This window comes from Lonchura striata, chromosome 4 (genome assembly GCF_050655825.1).
Source record: "Lonchura striata isolate lonStrDom1 chromosome 4, ASM5065582v1, whole genome shotgun sequence".
Classification (NCBI taxonomy): domain Eukaryota; kingdom Metazoa; phylum Chordata; class Aves; order Passeriformes; family Estrildidae; genus Lonchura; species Lonchura striata.
This window is the reverse complement of record NC_140706.1, coordinates 74,908,336-74,927,303: the sequence shown is the minus strand read 5'-3', so window position 1 is coordinate 74,927,303 and position 18,968 is coordinate 74,908,336. Positions and strand designations below refer to the sequence as shown.

General features: G+C 37.1%; 1 long non-coding RNA gene across 19 annotated transcripts in view; it reads left to right on the top strand.

The window, feature by feature from the left end:
• The window catches only part of LOC110478808 (uncharacterized), a 231,979-nt gene that overhangs the window by 27,587 nt on the left and 185,424 nt on the right, over positions 1 to 18,968 (top strand). For 16 of the 19 annotated variants that reach the window (XR_014954997.1, XR_014954994.1, XR_014954991.1 and 13 more), the window contains 4 exons: positions 810 to 862; positions 2,143 to 2,283; positions 4,247 to 4,314; positions 7,251 to 7,328. This is a non-coding gene — a long non-coding RNA (uncharacterized LOC110478808). Of the gene's footprint in view, positions 1 to 757; positions 863 to 2,142; positions 2,284 to 4,246; positions 4,315 to 7,250; positions 7,329 to 10,707; positions 17,461 to 18,968 lie in introns of those variants that run through there. The other 3 variants (XR_014954990.1, XR_014955004.1, XR_014955007.1) reach the window with 3 other exon arrangements.

The window sequence follows — 18,968 nt, the reverse complement described above, 5'->3', positions numbered from 1 at the left end:
AGCAAACAAAAGACCCAGGATGGGTATTTTTAAGTCTTTGTTCTTCTTATTAGCAATTTTTGGCAGTGAGAGGAAGAAAACTTGTGTTTCAAAAGGGATGCACAGGATGCAACTAAGAGAGTTGGCATCCAGCCATCTTAACTTATGTAGCATCAGCTCTTAGACAAATTTATGTGACACTGAGCCAAACATTAATCAAGGTTCAATTGATTTGCCATTATGAGGCAGAAAAAAGTAGGTCTTCTTCCATGCAGAACAGGTGTTTTGCTATTCCACACGTGTTGTGGGGAACAGACTTTCTCTTTAGGAAAATACCAAAAAGATACCTTAGGTATCATCTATAGTACAGCTTCAAATCTAAAGCTCCCATAACTCAATAGATAAATGCTTAACATAACTACTACTGGCTGGCAGTTCTTCAAAGGGGAGGTTAAGAAAATAATTGGTCATTAATTTCTTCATAGAAAAAGTTCATACATTGAAATCCAGTGCTTTGAGCAGCTCTTCAACCAAAATAATGAACTAAAAAAATGGTATTGTAGAACAGAAATTTAGGGCTTGATATTTTAAGGGATGATAAGCACTATTATCAAAGTTTTTGAAAGTATAGTACTATATCTTCATTTAATTTTCTTTAATTTATTTGTCCATTAATACACTGCTTTTGTAAATAAATAGTTTTGTCAGTTTCTACATAGTTCAAATAAAGTATAATATTTTTTTAAAGTTCACACTTAAATTATATGCCTTGTTTCAGGTATGCCATTCCTTAAATACAAATTCTAATATAAATACTCTTGTTTGTTAAGAGTGACCACAAAGCTGAGACTTAACTGAGCTGGATCCAGAGTTCTGTTAATAGGTATGGAAACACAGTAAGTATTTGTCACATTTGGAATCAAACAGGACTGCAGGACTTCCCTTCTGAAAAACGGCATTTCTTAAAAAGAAGAGGAAGGTGACACTTGTATTTGACATTCTGAGAGTAAAGAATTATAAACAGAATAATGTGAATTTCCTTTCTGCTTGCCCAGAGCAGCAGACACTGAAGAGGCACACCTTATGGGTGTCACTCATAAGGATGTAGTAGTATAAAATAGCTGGCCCCACTGCACATTATTTCTAGACCCATTCAATTCCTGGCAAGAATAACACTGACCCAGATTTCTAAATAACAGTGTAAGAGAATTTTGTTTTACTGTCTGCAATTTGAATTAGGAAACTGATTTTCTTATTTGGGCCCTATGTTTCATTGAAGTAGGAAATGGTCAGCTAATACAGATGTCTCAAGAAGCTTGAGCTAGAGCTAGCTCTCAGCAGTTGTATCATTTAATTCTAACAAGCAAGGGAAATAGTTTTCCCTGAGGATTCAATTTTAGGAAATTTTTAAAATTAATTGCAGTAATTCTTTGGACTTAGGTGAAAATGCACACACTCACATAAATACATCATCTGGCTGTAGGACTGTGCTGTGGCAAGGGGAGCTCACTCAGGTAGCCAGAGTAGTCTCCTATCTTGCTTTCACAGTAATTATCACAGGCTAAAATGTAAATAAATTGATGTGAACCACCTGAGTAGCCAGGAGTGGTATCTACTAAATGGGAATGATTTGAATTAAGAAGAGTAAAAGACAGAAGAAAAAGAAAGAGCAAAGTCTGAAGGCACGGTAGGACACTTCTAGTTACTCCTGTATGTTCTTGACTCTTGCTCCTTGAGGATAGCTGAAGCACTTCAGTTTCATTGTTCCCTGAGTATCTCATGAATATTTCAGTTCCAAATGGTTGAATGTTGTTTTTTATTAGTCCATTTAGATTGCAGCACAAATATATTTTCCTGCATGTGGCTGAGATTTGGAATAAGGGAATATTTGTGTCATGAGGCAATAAACAAAAAGAAATGCATAGTGTACAGTTCAATACAGTTGCAACAATTGAATGCTTTTTACAGTTCACACTCACAGTACTTCACAGTCCTGACACTTGACATAAAGTACCTTTTATTTTATATTTTCATATTAATTTCTTGCCAATAACACTGTGTGTTTCTCTCCTCCTGAAAAGTCATCAGACTGTGAGAAACCGATAATCCTTATAGTAGTTTCTTTTTATTTTTCTGATGTAGTTTTCTCATTTGTTTTTTCAGCTGTTCTCAGTGCACCAGTGGACATCATTGAAAAGAATAGTCGTGCTGAGATTTGTTATGTATGAATTTGATTACTGCTTTTTGTAATTGACAGTATATTGTGGGCACATATGACAGCTCCCTGTCCAACTTAGATATCAGGTAAGCAAAAAACCAGGATATATTAGATATCTGATACAGACAATCTATCTCTATATCTGTCAATTGGTCTATTGCATAGTTATATACTATACCATATACTATAACAATTTCGTAGTTTTGTTTTTTCCCATTTTAAAAAATATTTAATTTTTATCCTTTCTTGCTAGTGAAGTTACTGGGGTTTGGTTCTGTTATAACTAAGGCAGACAAGAGTCCTCAGACACTCACTCTAGCCAGGTTTCCTGAAATGCTTAGCAAATATCAGAATGTGATTTCCAAAGAAGCTTATTTTAAGATATTTTGCTTTGGTAATGAGAGGCAGGATGTTAGAAAAAACAAAATCCCTTTTATGATGCTTTCTGCTGGAACATAGCATGGAGCAGTTTGTTGGCTGCTAGCCTAAATGGTCAGGTTATAGAACCAGAGATGGTTTGGAGATGTCAGGTAATGATAGGGCCCAGAGGCCAGCAAGTGATGGATGCTGTTCCAGAATCCTTAGGTGTCTGTGTTGCTTCTAGATTTCTTTTCTGGGTCAATGGAATGTAATGAGATTGTTGATGGATCACCTCATTTGCTGTGTTGACCTTGATCCCCTGTGGGGTTTGCATTTGACTTCAAGAAATTAGAACATCTTTGTTTGGGACTTGGATAAGTATTTTGTGAGTCTCCCAAGAGATTTATGCCCAGAATGCTTCTGTAGTAAACAATCTTCACCCATCCTCCTAATCTTCTTTTTTAGCAAAATATGCTTGGCCTGGGGCACATCATACTTATCCACCAAGTAGCATCTGTTTAAAAACCAGAGCTAAAATTTGCAGCATCTCTGTCACCATGGAAAAAAAAATATGCAGGTTTTAATATGTGCATGCATAAGCTAATTCTTTAGGAAAAGGGCCTTAAGTTAAAGATATAAAAAAGAGCATCAATAGAATACTGTTGCTGCTAATCAAATCAGATGTCTCTGAAGGGTGTCCAGCCATGTGCACTGGAAAGAACACCATTCTTTCCTCATTTTCTTTGCTGGCACAAGCAGCAGTCTGCTGATTTTCACATAATTAAGGATTGCATGATGAAGGCAAGAGGCATATTATTTGATATAAAGGCTTAGATGAAGGTGCCAGCTAAGTCTGGAAGATTCTTTAATTTGATGTGACTGCTGTCAAGAGCACAGGCTTGATGAAATTAGATCTACTGGCTACCACCAGAGTAGTTGGTGAAGTGAAAAATGTACATGCAGGGCTTAGATGGGTTTTCCTGAAATCATTGACTGTGTATTTTCATACATCACTGAAATGTCCTTGTACTTCATAACTGTTAATAGCCACAATATGATTTACAGATTCATGGGTTTTGGTTACTATAAACAGCAACATCTAATTAGAAAGAAAGATTTTCAATGAAATAATTTCTGTGCAAATCGGTGCTGATTGATAAGACTGAGTTTTGTAAAACTTGATGTAGGTGATTCCTTCAGCCAGGGAAGAAGGGATATTACCAGTATGCAAAGGCTACAACTGCTTGGAGAAGCTATGAGGGGCTGGTAAAAAACATTTGAAGGCAGCCTGGAAAAGTAGAGTAAACTGTTCATTAACCACTTAATTACTAATATTCTGAGCCACATATGTCTACAGGCTTCATGAAGGCAATGAAATGTGTGGAATTTGTATCCAAGGTAATTACAGGGACACTGCAATTTTCAAGAAATATTAATTTTATTAACCTTAGGAATGCAAATGCACAGAGGAAATTTGTAAAACAAAAGCTGTGGCAAATGGGATGAATAAAAATACTTTAATGTCATTTAAATTACTGTAAATGTGTGTTTTATGAAGCTCTATTATCACCCCTAAATTCATTTGCAAATGATCTACTGAACGATCTAAAAAATGAAATGTGGTCATGTACATGTGTAAAACAAAAATATGAGGCTTAAATGCTTGTAAATTATCTGATTTATTGGCAGCTGGAAACTGGGATCTGATTTACAATTGCAGTCTCCTTCACAGCGTGGATCAGCTACCTACAGTTGAGGTATAGATATTACTAATTATTGCTCAGTTATCACTTCACTTGCAAGGTGTGTGCTTTATGAAAATAGGTCATTACAGCTGTGTCTTCTACCCTCCTATTGTTTCTGTTTCCCATTATTTTGGTTTATTATTTTGTTCTTTTTAAAACACTGAATGCTGTCTTCTAAACCAATGTTTGTTTAAGCTAGACTTTCCTGCGTTCTTCTAATGTATGGCTCTCCTCTAATTACTAAGAATACACGTAAATGAAGTATGCATAAAGTACACAAACAACACAATTTTAGTTCAACAAGTGGCAAACTTCCTGTTTGGGCTGCCAGAAATATCTTAATCACAAACTCCTCTCCCCCCTGATTTCCAAATCAAGAAGATGAATCCTGTATTCTGTTTTGTTTTTGGCTGAGCTCTGGGGATGGTGCAGTGTCTCAAAAGGGATGGCAGAGCCCCTGAGCTCCAGAGTGGGACCTTTGCTGTCAGTCTGCATGAGAGATCCCCTTGGTAGGGCTAGAATGGGGACAAATTAATCATTTGATAAATTGATACATCTTGATAAATTTTGAGAGGATGATAGTTAGGTCCACAATTGAATTCAGCCCTGTCATTGCTTTAAAACATGAATCGCTCTTGATGATGGAAACTGGTAACTAATGGAGGGCAAAAAAAAGGGGGGGGGAAAAACCCAAACCAAAATGCTAATAACCATAGAAAACCTTAAAAAAAATGTTTTCTAAGCATTTTAATGAGATAAATAGATATTAACCCTGAAGACAAGGCTTGATAGTTCATTCAACTATTTTTTTTTTAAGTGCTCCTGTTAAGTGTTGTGCTAAGGGGGATGAACTTGGAATTCCCATCCATGAAGATGATAGACAGTTTTCCAGATGGAGCCATTGGAAGCTGCTCTTTTTCTTCCCAGCTGCAAATGCTGCACAGCAATTAACATAATGAGACTGAACTGCTGTAGTGGCTGGGACAGAGTTCTGCTTCCATTTGCAGGGGGTTTGTTGCAACAAACACCTCCCTCACTGCCTGAAGATTTTTAGATTGGAAAAGGCCAAACAAGCAAATCAGAAAGTGGACAAACCTGGATTAAGGAAATATAACAGCCATGTCAGCCATGGATGATTTTTCCAGCAGGCAAAAGTGTAATTAGCTAAACTGTATTTTAAACACATTAAACAGAAGAGGTATAGATATCATTTCAAACATAGCAACCTAATGTGTTCAAAATTTTCTTGATATGAATGTCTCCTTTGCTAAAAAGTGGTGTCTCACAAACATCTTTGATATTTTCTCCCCAGTTACAAGTTACTCAGTATTTGTGTCAGTCAGTGCTACAAAAGAGAAGTTTCCATTTCTACAAGAATTTTATTTTTGTTTGAAATTATTTGACTCTCTTGTTTGGATAGTGATGTTTTGCACTTTCCTATTAGTTTTCACAGAACACTTTCAGTGACTAGTTTTCCACATAAATTTGTAAGATTTCTGTATGCCAGAAAGATTCTTACAAATAGCTCTGACTTACCTGAGTAAGCAGAATCCTTAATGAGGGGAAAGAAATTAACAATTTTTATTTCAATTACATTTATGTCTTCCTTTGGCCTTAAATCTACTTGGATCCAAAATGCTAATACTGTGCATATTCTGCTTCCCAGTGTTTTCTTCAACAGTTGGTATGTTGGCAAAATCAAAGGAAAATTATTTAAATATTTGGTGACAATAAACTATTAAATTAGCTAAACAAAACCAATGTTGTCTGTCTGGGATGCCTGTTTTAAGCTTTCTTTTGAGATACAGAGTTCAAAGTAAAAGCAGGCTGCATTTTTAGAAGTGCTGGGGTCAATCTGAGAATCAATTAAATTATAGAATGAAAAATCAAGAAACTGATGATTTATGAATGTACCTTTAGGCATTCAAGTATTGGGGTTAAGATGTATGAAAATGTGGGGAAGTATTACATTAATACTTCTTATAGTGGTAACTCGGTGATCTAATTTTCCAAGAAGCCCACTGAAAGTTAATGAGATATATGTGGCAAAGTACCCAGTTTCTTTCAGAAGAAGCTTTCTTTTAGTCAATAAGCTCTTAAGTGTCATGAAAAGCACTAGGTCACATTTTGGTTTTAGTCCAACTCCAGTAATATAAATTGGTTTTAGTGAGACAAAACCAATATTCTGTTTTCACATTCACAGACTAAGAACATTATATTCATTTATATTTTTCCAACTGATAAATTCAGTAACTATCAACTTTTCAAGATGTTTCCAATAACATGATAACATAAAATGGATTTTTTGTGCCACTTTTCAATAAAATGGGCTATCATGTATTGAGGCAAGATTGTTTCATTATGACTGTTTGGCATTCTGTAAAACTTTTCACCCAGTATATTGTCATTAGAACTGATAAATCAATGAAAATATCTGGCCAACTTCTACGAATTTTATTTTGATGTGATTAACTCTGCAGTGTAAACTGTATAGATCACAAATGCCATATCAGTACATCCTGATAAAACAGGAGAAAAAAAAAACCAAATAAAGGAGAAAGCTAATGAAGAATATTTCTAACTGAAAATTTTGTGGATATATTTTTAGGTCATAAAAATAAATGCTCTTGACAAGTTCAGTATGACTTGTGGAGGTTAGCATGAAGTTTTATGCCTTATTTGAACAGAGAAGGAAGAATCTGTACATGCTTTCTTGTAAGATGAATTAACATGTTACAGAATAGCAAATGAATGGTTGATAACTGAGCAAATTTGACTGACAAATACATGGAGCACAAGTAAGAGGGAAATTAATCTCAAAAGCATTGTATTAATCTAGTTAAAATAATAAGGAGAGAGTCTCTGTTATATTTCTCTGCAGCCAACTTGGTCTCAAGAACCTCCTTTGAAATGCAAAAGTTTCTGTGACTGTTCTGCATTTATTTCAGCTCCCAAGGGAGGTGGTGATCGGTCTTTCCAAACACATCCGTGACATTCATGGATAAACCTGTTAAAACAGTGGAAATGTAAGTATGAAATCCCATCTCCACTGAACAGAATTTCCTCTTTTTTCAGCGCTGTCCAGAATTTTCCCCTGTGGCGTGTGGCATTTTGTTTCCAGAACTGTATGTGTACAAGTCCAAGGGTATGAATGCAAAAAGGGTCTCTTAGGTGCTGATTCAGAGATTCAGACAGGTGGAGCTCTGTTTAACAAAACATTGTTTTGGGGGCCACTTGAGAACTCAGCATATGCAATAGAGCATTTAATTGTTTTTCCCTTAAGTGTGGAGAAGGCTTTCAGCATTTTATCCTCTTCAGTGTTATTCACAGATGTGTGAGCAAGATGCCATCACAAAAGGAATGTGTTCACCTCCTTAAGTTGGCAGCTGGTAGGAAAAGGAAGGAAGGAAGAAACTAGGGGAAAGAATTAAAAGCAAATAGCTCTTTGAGGGGCCAGATGTCACTGATGAGCACCTCTTTGACCAGCCTCACCTGGAGCTCCCACAAGCCTTGCCCAGGGCTTGCCTGAGCTGTGCACCTTTGCCTGGCCCTGCCCCGTGTCCCGTCCCCAGCTGTTCCCGACAGGGATTTGGGATTTCTCTGGATGTGGTGTCCAGGGCTGATGACAGGAGCTCCAAGCAGCACTGTGTCCTGCCTGCCACGCTCAGTCACTCCCTGGGGGTGCTGTGACAACATTGCTGTGCTTGAAATGGTATCTGTACCTCTTCTGTTTCGTGGGTTATAAATACAGGTTAGCTCATTATCCTTTTGCCTACTGGAAAAGTCATCTATGGATCTTCCTAAAATCATTTATGGATACTGGTTCCCACAAAAGCCTGGATATTAACTAAAATATCACAGACCCTGTCTGTGAGAGCGCAGCCAGCACAGAGCTCCCTCCCAGCTCCTGAGGAAGCAGCTGGCTCTCACTGTGCCCTGGCAGCAGCACTTGTCAGCACAGTCCTCTGTGATGAGTTCATCCTGTCACAGCCAAAATTGGAGGCCCACCAGTTTTCCCTTTGATCTCCTCCCTTAACTGAACACATCTGTCAAGTTTACAGAACTGACACACAGCTATCAGATCCACAAGCTTGAAAGGAAAAAGAAATAGCTCCTTTACAAAACCAAGGATGAAAACAAAAACATTCTGTCATGCTACTTGTAAATACAATAATAAAGTAATTTCAGAAGACAGAAAGAGAAAATTATATGCCATTTTCTAAGGTTAGTTTTACACACAGATGTTCCATAAGTTACACTATTATCAAAATAAGATATCAAAAAATAAAGCAGGGACTTCACTGGAGCCATAATTTCACTCTAAATCTTCATACTTCAGATGTCTGTGATAAAGAGATCCTGAGCTAGTCTGACAACAGTAGGGAAGTTTCTTCATGACCTCCCAAGGTGGGTCTCATTTCTTCTGCTTTCCTGGTTACATTGGTGAGACACCCAGAGATCTTTAAGCTAATCAAGGCTCTATCCCATATTGTTATACTAAATTTTAGTTTCCACTCCAGTGATTTTCTAAACAAATGTTGAAACAGAGGAGATGAGGAGCTTTAAGATGAAGGCATCTTTAATAATGCAGTGACTCCGATTTGTTGAGCTGGATTTCCTAGATGAGTTGTTTTGTTATCAGCTGGGAGAATTTTTGAGATGGCAAAGCAGATGAAGAATTTAGTCTGCAGTGATATAATGATGTGGTTCTGAGGACTTTAATCAATAGGATTATAGATAAGTGAGCTTATAAGAAAAGACCTTCCTCAGGCTGGTAAGATTTATAAAAAATAGAATTAAATTAATAAGATAATAAAATTAATAGCAGAATTGGTATTGATGCATTGGTATATTTCACTTTGATGTAAAACTGAATGTTTAAAAATTACTAAATCTAATAATCCAGATGTCATAACAAATACATACTTGCCTCTGTCATTGGCAGGAGCTTGATTACTTACACCTTACACTGAAGAAGAGTTCAGAGTGTTCTACTAAGCAGTGATACTTAATGACTCTTAGATACGAGTACAAGATGGTTACAGAAGGGGAATAATAAATGCAAAGATGAAGTCCATAAATATTTCATAACTTTAACCGTATTTAACATGAAACAGAACAAACAAATCCGAAATCTAGACGTCAGAACAGACTGTTCTATTACCGTGACTTGGCAGTGCCAAAATTCAATGAGGAATGGGCTGTAAATGCAAGGCTCATGAGGCAGGAGGTACCAACTAGTGACTGCCTTGGTGTACCATTAAAACAAACAAAATGGACACCATTGAAAATGGTAAAAATTCCAAAAGACAAAAGGAAAGAAATTAATCTGGAATGTTTACTGTGTACCCAGTGAATAGTACCAGTATCTTATCAGAGTACATTTTCAGTATCTCTGGAATGCCTAATTTGGGTTTTGTTAAACAATTCAGTTAAACAGCTATGTATTAAACTCTGATTTAGACCTTCCCTAAATGCCAACAGCTAGACTTTGTAAAATTAATGAAGACTTTCATAACATAGTTTCACAACATAGTTTTTATCTGCAAATTATTTATTTCATAAATCACTTTTTATAGTTCTACTTGATACCTTGAAAAATGTCTCTGTGCTTTATAAGCTACAGCTAGACTTCTCCCACTTCTAGTACATTTACTTCAGAGAGATTCCTTTGTTGACTTAACAAGCATTAGCACATTACACTGCATATCCAATTTAATGTGAAATTTATAGGTTTTAGAAAAAACAACAGTATCTGCCTGAATTTACCTCTTTAAAAATACTCTATTTTCTGGTGTTGTTAATTTTTTAACCCTTGTAATTGAAAAGGGAATTCCTCTGGCACATGGACAGACTAAGAAAGAAAAAAACCCTTCCAAAAATGTTATAAACTTATTTTCTGACCTAAAATTTTATAATAATATCTTTAAATTAAAAGGGAACTATCTTACTACTCTTTCTATATTGTATATGCTCCAACTAAAATATGTGTTAATCATTGACTGAACTATGTATACAACATGTAATCCTTTTAGAATTAATATTTGTAATGTTCTGTTCTTTTCTATTTTCCTGTAGTGCAGTCTAGGACAACTGCATGAACCTATGATTAATCCTCTACATGTGGTTTGCACAGACGTTTTGTTTGAGTCTTTATTAAAATTGGTTTTATTGATCCTAAGAAAAATTACATGTAGAATGTTTGATAGCTGCATTACGTGAAATGGCTATCAAACCTTTCCTGTGTCCTGGGTTCATCGGTGTGGAGTTTCCTTTCATCAATGTCATGGTCACACATGGCATGCTCTGTAAAATTCCCTCCTTCTGGAGGGAGACTCTTCCTGTCAGACACATTTTGTGTGATTCTCCATGTCTCATATCACTGAAATTGAAACTAAGCAGCTACCGAGCTGCTTAGTTAGTGAAATTGTTGAAATCTTGAATCTCTGGGGATCATTTTGCTATTGACAGATGTCCTTTATGGTTCATAAAACAAATTCCTAATATCTTCTTTTTGGTGGTAGTGAAAAAATAACTATGTATACATATACTCAATATAAAATATAAATTATATCAATATAACTATATGTCACATTTATTATATAAAATAAGTAAATGTAATAAGTTGTGATAACAGAATAGTCCAACATTCCTTGTATTTTTCTGCTGCTATTTAGAAGCTTCCCTTCAGTTCTTTTATTGCTCTTCTCCTCATTTCTGATGTTTTTTTCCCCTGATCTTTAGTTCCTGTTTGCTTATTATCATTGATGAGCTTGTTGCCTGGCTAACAGATAACTGTGGCTGCAAATCACATCTCTTCTGCAGTTTGTTCCTTTGGAATACCAGACTCTTAACATGGAAGGAAATTAAAGAGCATTTCCTAAATGAAACAAATAGTTCCAGCAACACCATTCATTTGCACAAGATCCTGTAGAGAAAGCACCACAGATTCCAAAGGAAAAAGGCAGATATATAAAACTATAAAACTATTCTCAGTCACAGCAGAGTTTTGGGAACTTACGCTTCTCAAACTAAAGTTCACTTGGATTGTGTGGTCTGGTGTTGAGCTTCTTTAGAGCCTTGGCTGATTTCTGACAAAGAAGATTAACTTTATCACTACCACTGGAACCTACAAAGAAATTCTATACCCAAGCACACTATCAGTGAGAGAGGTACCCTTCCCTTAAACTTGGGAAACTCGGGTCATTGCCATCCTATTGTCTGCACTGCTGCCAACATCCCAACCCTGCTCTGGATAAACCTGGCTGCCCTGTATTGCATTTCCAACTTTGAGAAGTACTTTTGTAAATGTAGTGGTTGAAGCATAGATAAGGTGGAGTTTTTAGGGAGAACTGACATCTTTTGTTGTGCCAAGTGATACAGCTGACAAAAAAGGAGTGCTACAGAGGGATTGTTAATCCCCCACAGTAGCAGTGGAACAAAGAATACTAAAGAATGACAAAACTGAGCTGAGATTTTCTTCCTCTGGGAGGGAAGGAGAAATAAAAAAGAGGAACTTTTATCCTCCATTGTGTAATGGGATTATACAGAGGCTAAACAGTTGGGTGTCCTGTCTACTCATAATTTTGAATGGAAGCAACATGTTTAACAGCCATTCCCAGAGAATCCACATGGAGAGAAGTACTTTGGAGAATATCTGGAGAAGACTTTATCCTCGCCCAGGCAGGTAAAACTTTTGTGTGCATCCTTTTGGAAGGGGGAAGACAAGGAGGCAGTAAGAGTGATAAAGGGAAGGTAAAGATTTCTAGGTCTTTTTGGAAGCAGAGAGATTTTTGCTGAAGTTCAGGACACCTGGCAATTTGGATTTACTTTTCTGATTTATTAATATCCTGAAATGTATAGCAGGAGATTTGTAGAACTTTACATGCCTCCTCTCAGAAAACCAAGATTTATTTCAGTGGTCAGTAATTACTTTGTTTTGATCTTGGTTTAAAACCCTCCCGTCCTGTAATTTAATTTTTTTCTCTGAAAGTTTCAGAAATAACATTCAAATTTTTTTTCTTAAAATGCACCAGAAAAAATTGGTGAACGTCAGGTGCTTTGAAATAGCACCTGAAATAGGGTAGCAACCCTTCCCAGTCTCTCACAAGAGCCAGTTAGCTACTTGTGAAATAGAGAGCTATCTTGAATCTGTTTGACTTTCCAAATCTTTTAGCTGCATTTATTTGCAATATATAACTAATTCTGCAATGCTGGATACTGCATGGATTTGGTATTACACTATCAAAACCTTCTTTTCAGGTTATTTGTAAAGCCTCAGTGATGAAGCACTTTATCAAAGCATATGGAGTGACAAAGCTAAAAGGAATTTGGGTTTTATTTTCCTATAGAACGAAAACAAACTGCCAAGAGGAATAGAAAACAAACAAGACCACCTGCAATATATTCTGTACAAGAATATTATAAAAAGTCTGATATTTTGATATGCTTTTGGAGTGATCCATGCCTTGATCTCAAATAACAAATCAATCTACTAAAGGAACAGAAACCCTAAATTTGCATATCTGACTGAATATTCATGTGACATGTATTTAAAAGGCATTCAGCTGCAAAGGCTTCACCGAGTGTTTCCGTAAAGGCTACATAATACTTTGCATTTCTGTGAATGTTTCTGAGTTAAGCAGATAACACCTACTTCAGCTTTCTAATTTGTCATAGTAGGAGCTGTAAGAAAAACCAAAAAAAGAAAAAAGTTCCCAGCTACCCATGAGGCCTGAAGCTATTATATAAAGATTCCACTATGCTAAGATCAATCACAGAATAATAACAAAATAGGTAATTTAAAATTATTATTAATATTATTATTTTCTTGAAAATGAACTGTTTCACTGTCAGTCCATCTAGAGTCTTACACAAATTGTTCTCTGACACTATGTAAAACAAGGCCAGAATATCAGAAGCAAGCTGCCACAGATCAAACACAATAAAGCCAGCACTGCAGAACTAAAATGAAATCAGGAAAGCATGTCTCAGAACACAGGCTATTGATACACACCATTGTTATCTGGCATTTGTAAAGTTTTGTGAATTTTCATAGAGCTTCAGATGCGAAGGCATTATTTAGCCTGATTGAGTCACTTTTGTATCACAGAGCTGTGTGGCTCAGATGAGCAGAGGTGGGGGTGTTAATTAGACTGCAGGGTTGGTTGGCACAGCGAGCAGGGCACAGAGGTTTTGGTGTCTCCAGGACGGCTGTGCTGGCAGGAGCCTGCGTGGGCCATTCTGCAGAGGTGGTGTCAGCAGGTAGGACAGCCTGCAGAGGGGTGCCAAAGCCCCGGGGCGTGTTCACACTGAAAACATTTCTGCAGAGATTTCTTCCTGACACCAGGCTGCTTTGGTTCAGTCTGTCCCTTCACATGGCAGGTGCACATGTCCCCGTTTGCTCTTTGCAGGAAATCAGAATGCAGGCTCCCTGGGCCACTGCCCTCCGTGTGAGATGGATAAGAATTATTCCCTCACCTCAGGAGGCCAGGATTCCTTTTTGTGCAGTGAAGTGCAGCAAAGGTATTGTAAATATGTGAAAAGGCCAGATCCGATACAACAATTAAAAAAAAAACAAACCCTAGCTGCAGTAGTGAATCCCTTTCAATAAACTGCTCCTAGTTTTGGCCAATTTATCCTTCTTCAGCCAGAACAAATCCTCCTTTCCACCCAGGTAAACTTCAGCATCCGTATGTAAAGCCTTACCCAAGAAGATGACAGTGTTAAACTGTGATGCAGAAAACTGACAGTAATTCTTGTCTTTTATAGGAAGTGTCATAGTGTGTCAACCTTCATCTTATTAAAGCCCCAGACTGGAAAGGGTGAACAGTAAAACTCATCAATCCATAAATTCCAAGGCCAGAGGTAGCTCCCCTTTTGGGGGAGATATAAAGCTCTTTTTTTTTTTCTTTTTTTTTTTTCTTTTTTTTTCTTTTTTTAATACAACTCCATATGTTAGCTAGCTCTCAAAAAGGTCCAAGCCATGTTGGATGTGAGAATCTGCCTTTTCAGTTTAAGTGTATATATATGTGTGTATGAACAGAGGCATTTTCCTTTTTTAACCCATGATAAACATTCATTTATGAAGACTTCTGAATATTTTGCCTTCTACTGACACTAATTTTTGCATTATTAAGTGTTGTCTGTAACTTTCTTAGATTCCAAGTATTTCACAAGGTGATTGTTAGACAATGGTGAAAAAGACTATAGAAAGGTTGCCTTTAGCTCCTTAATGTGTGATTGGACAAAATCAAATATCTTATGCTTAAGACAAACAGCAATTTTTGCTTTTTTTTTGGGAATATTCTGGAATTTTTTACCAACTTGAAGCTTAGAGACCTAAACATACCATTTTTATATCTGAGTTTCCAGCTTCTCTCCCCTGAACTTGCCTAGTGCTTTTTTTGGACTTACATAAACACACTACCTACAAAAATCTGTAAGTTAAGAAGTTATCTCACTTAACTAGAGTGTTGTTAAGAACCACTTAATTTTTTAGGTGACTTTTCTTCTTGCTAGTTTCATTCGATGCCTCTAGGTCTTAACCTGCAAGACACAGTCAGTAGCTGATCTCTTCACATTCTCTTTTCCACTCTGTTTTATACACCTCAGCTACCATACTCCCAGTCATCTGGATAATTAACTCAAAATTACTTTATCTTCAAGAATTTCATTATATCCTAGTAGTTCCACTAATTTATAGGGGAAAATTGTCAGGCTGATCTGTCTATAATTCCCCATGGTTTTGTAAATTGAATATATTAGGATGGTGTTGGCAGGGCAAGGCTGTCTCTGGAAGGTTTTTAATTTTGCAAGATTTGCTAAAAAGTATCATTATTGGTTCATCAGTCTTCTAAGCTACTTGGTTTAAGGCTCTTGACTAAAGATTTTCAAGCTGCTGGTTTGAAAATACTTTGGCGACAAGTAGGTAGGTCTTCCTGCTCCTCAGATCACCATCATGGGTATTTGCTCTTTTTCTATTCCAGAAGGATCTGCTCAACACACTCTTTCAGGAATTCTACCAACTGCATCCAACGGTTGTTCTGCACAAACCTTGGAATTTCCTTTGCTTCTTTTGCTAGAAGACTTGATTTCAGCACAAAGGTTCAGAGCAGTTTCTGACAATCAGACCCTTTCAGGTCAAAGATCTAAAATTCACACATATGAATTCCCAAGTCACCTTTTAAAAATGTGGATTAGGAAACAAACAAACTAAAATTTTGTTCATTGGGGCAGGGGGCACATACTTTTAATTAGAATAGAAATTGCAGTGTTGTTTTATACTCACATAAAATCAGAAACAGTTTTTTTTTAATATTCATCAAAACTTTTTTCTATAGTGTAGGTGGCTTGCTGTTAAGGAATTATTCACTGAAAATACATCCTTAAAAACAGGCTAAATTGTAGCTAAAGAAACACAGAGAAACTTGTATTTTTTGCTAACGTAGTGCCATAAAAACATATTGCTTCTCTTTGGTCTCCTAAAATATAAGAATTTTTTGACAGTTTACTTTTCCTCTATAGTTTTTTAAGCTTCAAGATCAATTGGACATCTCTAAATTTTGCAAGGGAGAAATAGATCTATTTCTACTTCCAATTATTTTTATTCTACCTGACATGCTGAAACCTGTCATAGCTAAGACCAAATTGTCCAGTTTTAATATGGTTCACTCTCTTTCATCAAAATAACTTCTAGCACACTTACTCAAAATAGATGACACTGCTAAGGAAACTGGAGGCCTGCATCTCAGCTTATTGTGAGCTTGGAAAACTAAATGTAGAGAAGTTCTTTACTTCAAATACATCATGCAAACAAAAGAGAGGATGCTTCTATGGGCAAACAAAAGTTGTTTCTTCATGGAAGTGTTTCCAGAACGGTCGTGGCACTGGGAGATGCAGAACAAAGCAGGCAGTGCTGCTGCTGCAGCTTTTCTAGGCAGCAGAGGACTGGATTGCAGCTGTTTGTGCTGGAGAGAGAAGTGGGGACCTCAGTGGGGCTCATGGTGTGTTGGGCAACACAGAGCAAACACACACAAACCCAGGAAATCAGGTGTGAGATCTTCTGAAGGAGCAGCTTGCCTTTTCTCCTTCATGACGGCTTCTGCTCTCTAAAATGTCTTCACTTTGCTCACTCTCAATAAATAGGCAGTTTTACATAATGTGACAATATACTTCTTTTCCCTAATTATCCAGTTGTAACTAATGTGTCTGCCCTTAGTCCAACACTGACCAGCAAATGAAGCTGAAAAATAGAGTTAATGATTTTGCCTTTCTAGAAAAAAGAATGAAACGTCTGATTTTCCTCTCTATGTGCCCATTTTTGTACTGCTGAGGAGGAAAGATGCACATGAGGAGAGTCTGGGTGGGGAAGGTAAATTGTTCTGTGGAGATTAACAGTGACTGCTTCCAAAGAATCCTTGTGTGAGTGTGGGTGTGCACCTGGGTGTGTGCACGTGAGGAAGGGACCAGGGCTTGACAGGTTGCTGTAGGTGTGGGGTGTGCTGGGGATTGTCACAGGCTCCTGACAAAAATGCAGAGGGGAAGAGGTGATGGATGTGGAAGGCTAACAGGAGCAGAGAGGAGACTGAAAGAAAGCTGTCCAGGGAAAGAGGGAAATTAATTACATGGGAAAATATGCCAAGATAAATACCAGGGTAATATAAATTTAAAGAGGGAAAAAATACAGCTAAGCAAAATGAAACAAAGCAAAAATCAAGACAACATTTAAAAAAACCCTACCACATGCAAGGAGACCTAAGAGTTGAAAAAATGTTTACTTAATGAAAGCTTGAGGCAAATATGTTTTCTCTGTTTTCAATTGTTAACCAGGAACAAATTAGAAAAAGAGAAATAAGAAGTCTCATTTCCTAGTTTGCCTGGGGCAGCAAAGGGCCCAAAGCTTAAATGATGAAGGAACATTATCTAGCAGAAATTGGTGTTCAGAAAGGGCTGTGATCCTTTGTATTGTGTGAATGCAATTGTCGTGAAAGAAAAAAACACTTTTTCTGAGCTGGAAGATTGCACATCAGTAAGCACTTTTGGTCCCACTGTGCTTTGATTTCATCTGCAGGACCTCCTGTTGCATCAAGACACAAGACATGCCTTTCTGGGATGTGCTGCTGTAGCAGTGCTTATGAATGATTGATGAAGGCCAGAGTAAGATGAATTTTTTCTTTTTTTCTTGATTGCTTCTGATATTCATTATCTTTCACCAAGCCTGTCCTGGAAGCTTTTGATCATAAAGATAAGGACACACTTGAAGACACAGCACTACCTTTAAGGGTCATAAGGCCTTAATGCCACTGAAATAGTGATGAAATTACTATTCCATTACTATTCCCGCTGTCTTGTCCATGTGGAATCCTTGAACAACAAACAGTTGAATTGCATGGAGAAGGTGGGACAGCATTCTGCAGTGTTATAGAATCAGCTTTCTCTCAAATCAGTGTTTTTTGAGGGGTGAGTAGAGCTACAAACTTGCATTTGTACATATGTGGAAAAAACAAGGGTCTATAAATCTTAAAAAAACCTGAAGCAACCAGAGGAGCCAAGGTAGAGGTTCACTATTCCTTGACCTGTAGGGAGTGGAACATGACTTTCCCTTGGTAACACTATTCCAGCCTGTCAGCTCTCTGCATATTCAACAGCAGCAGAACAGGCCAATGGAATTTTATTTTTGCATTCAGAGTTACTCCTTTCAACAGCTGTGCTTTGGCTGTAGCAGGAAAGGATGCAGCAGTTCACTGGGGCAGCTTCTGTCCTTTGCTTTTGCCTTACTGGTTTTTGTGCTCAGTTATTTCCTTGCACTCCTTAGCAAGGCAAGTGCACACTCCTTTGCAGTGCCTATTTCCTATTTGTTTATTTTCACTGAAAGCAGATGCACCTTAGAGTTGCATTTTTGGGTAATTTAGCACGTGCCAAATTACAGTGATATCTCCAGTGCTTTGTACAGCATTACATCAATGCAAAGCTGGTTGAATACTTTCTGTTGTCTTACTGAACACCAGAGCAATTATTACAGTAATGCATGGTGTTACCTTGATGTTTTTGCACCCAAGTGTTTTCCATCCAATAACCAAGTAAGCTAAATAGCTGTAAACTGCAGCCCTGAGTCAATTCTGTATCCAGCAGCAAAATGCAAAATACAAAAAGAAAAAAGAAGGCAATGCAGGCTCAGGCTATACACTGACAAGTGGCAATGAACACATTGAACATAAAGTAATAAATTAACACTTCTGTTTCTCTGCCTCAGTGTCCCAGAAAGCTGTTATATAGATGATGTTATGCTACTGATTTGTTGCAGCTGCTTCTGTGTTTTCAGTCAGAATGAAGCCCACTCCAATTTTGTGCTCTATTTTCAGTTCTCTTTTGTACAGCTCTAAATCTCAGTGTTACACCCTTTATTAGCATTTCTGTCAAATGTCTACCCTTTGCAAGAAAATTGCAGTAATTCCAGTTTATAATTCATCTTAAAAAAAAAAAAATACCTGTGTACTCTGGGAATGTAAAATTGCTTTTTTCTTATTAAGCTATTCAGGTGTCAGTGCAATTGTTATCACTAGGGCTGCAATCACTACAGATTTTGGATGATATATGGGTGTTATGAATGTGAATATAGCTATATGATTTTTTTCCTTTTCAGAGTGGAGACAGATTGAAATATG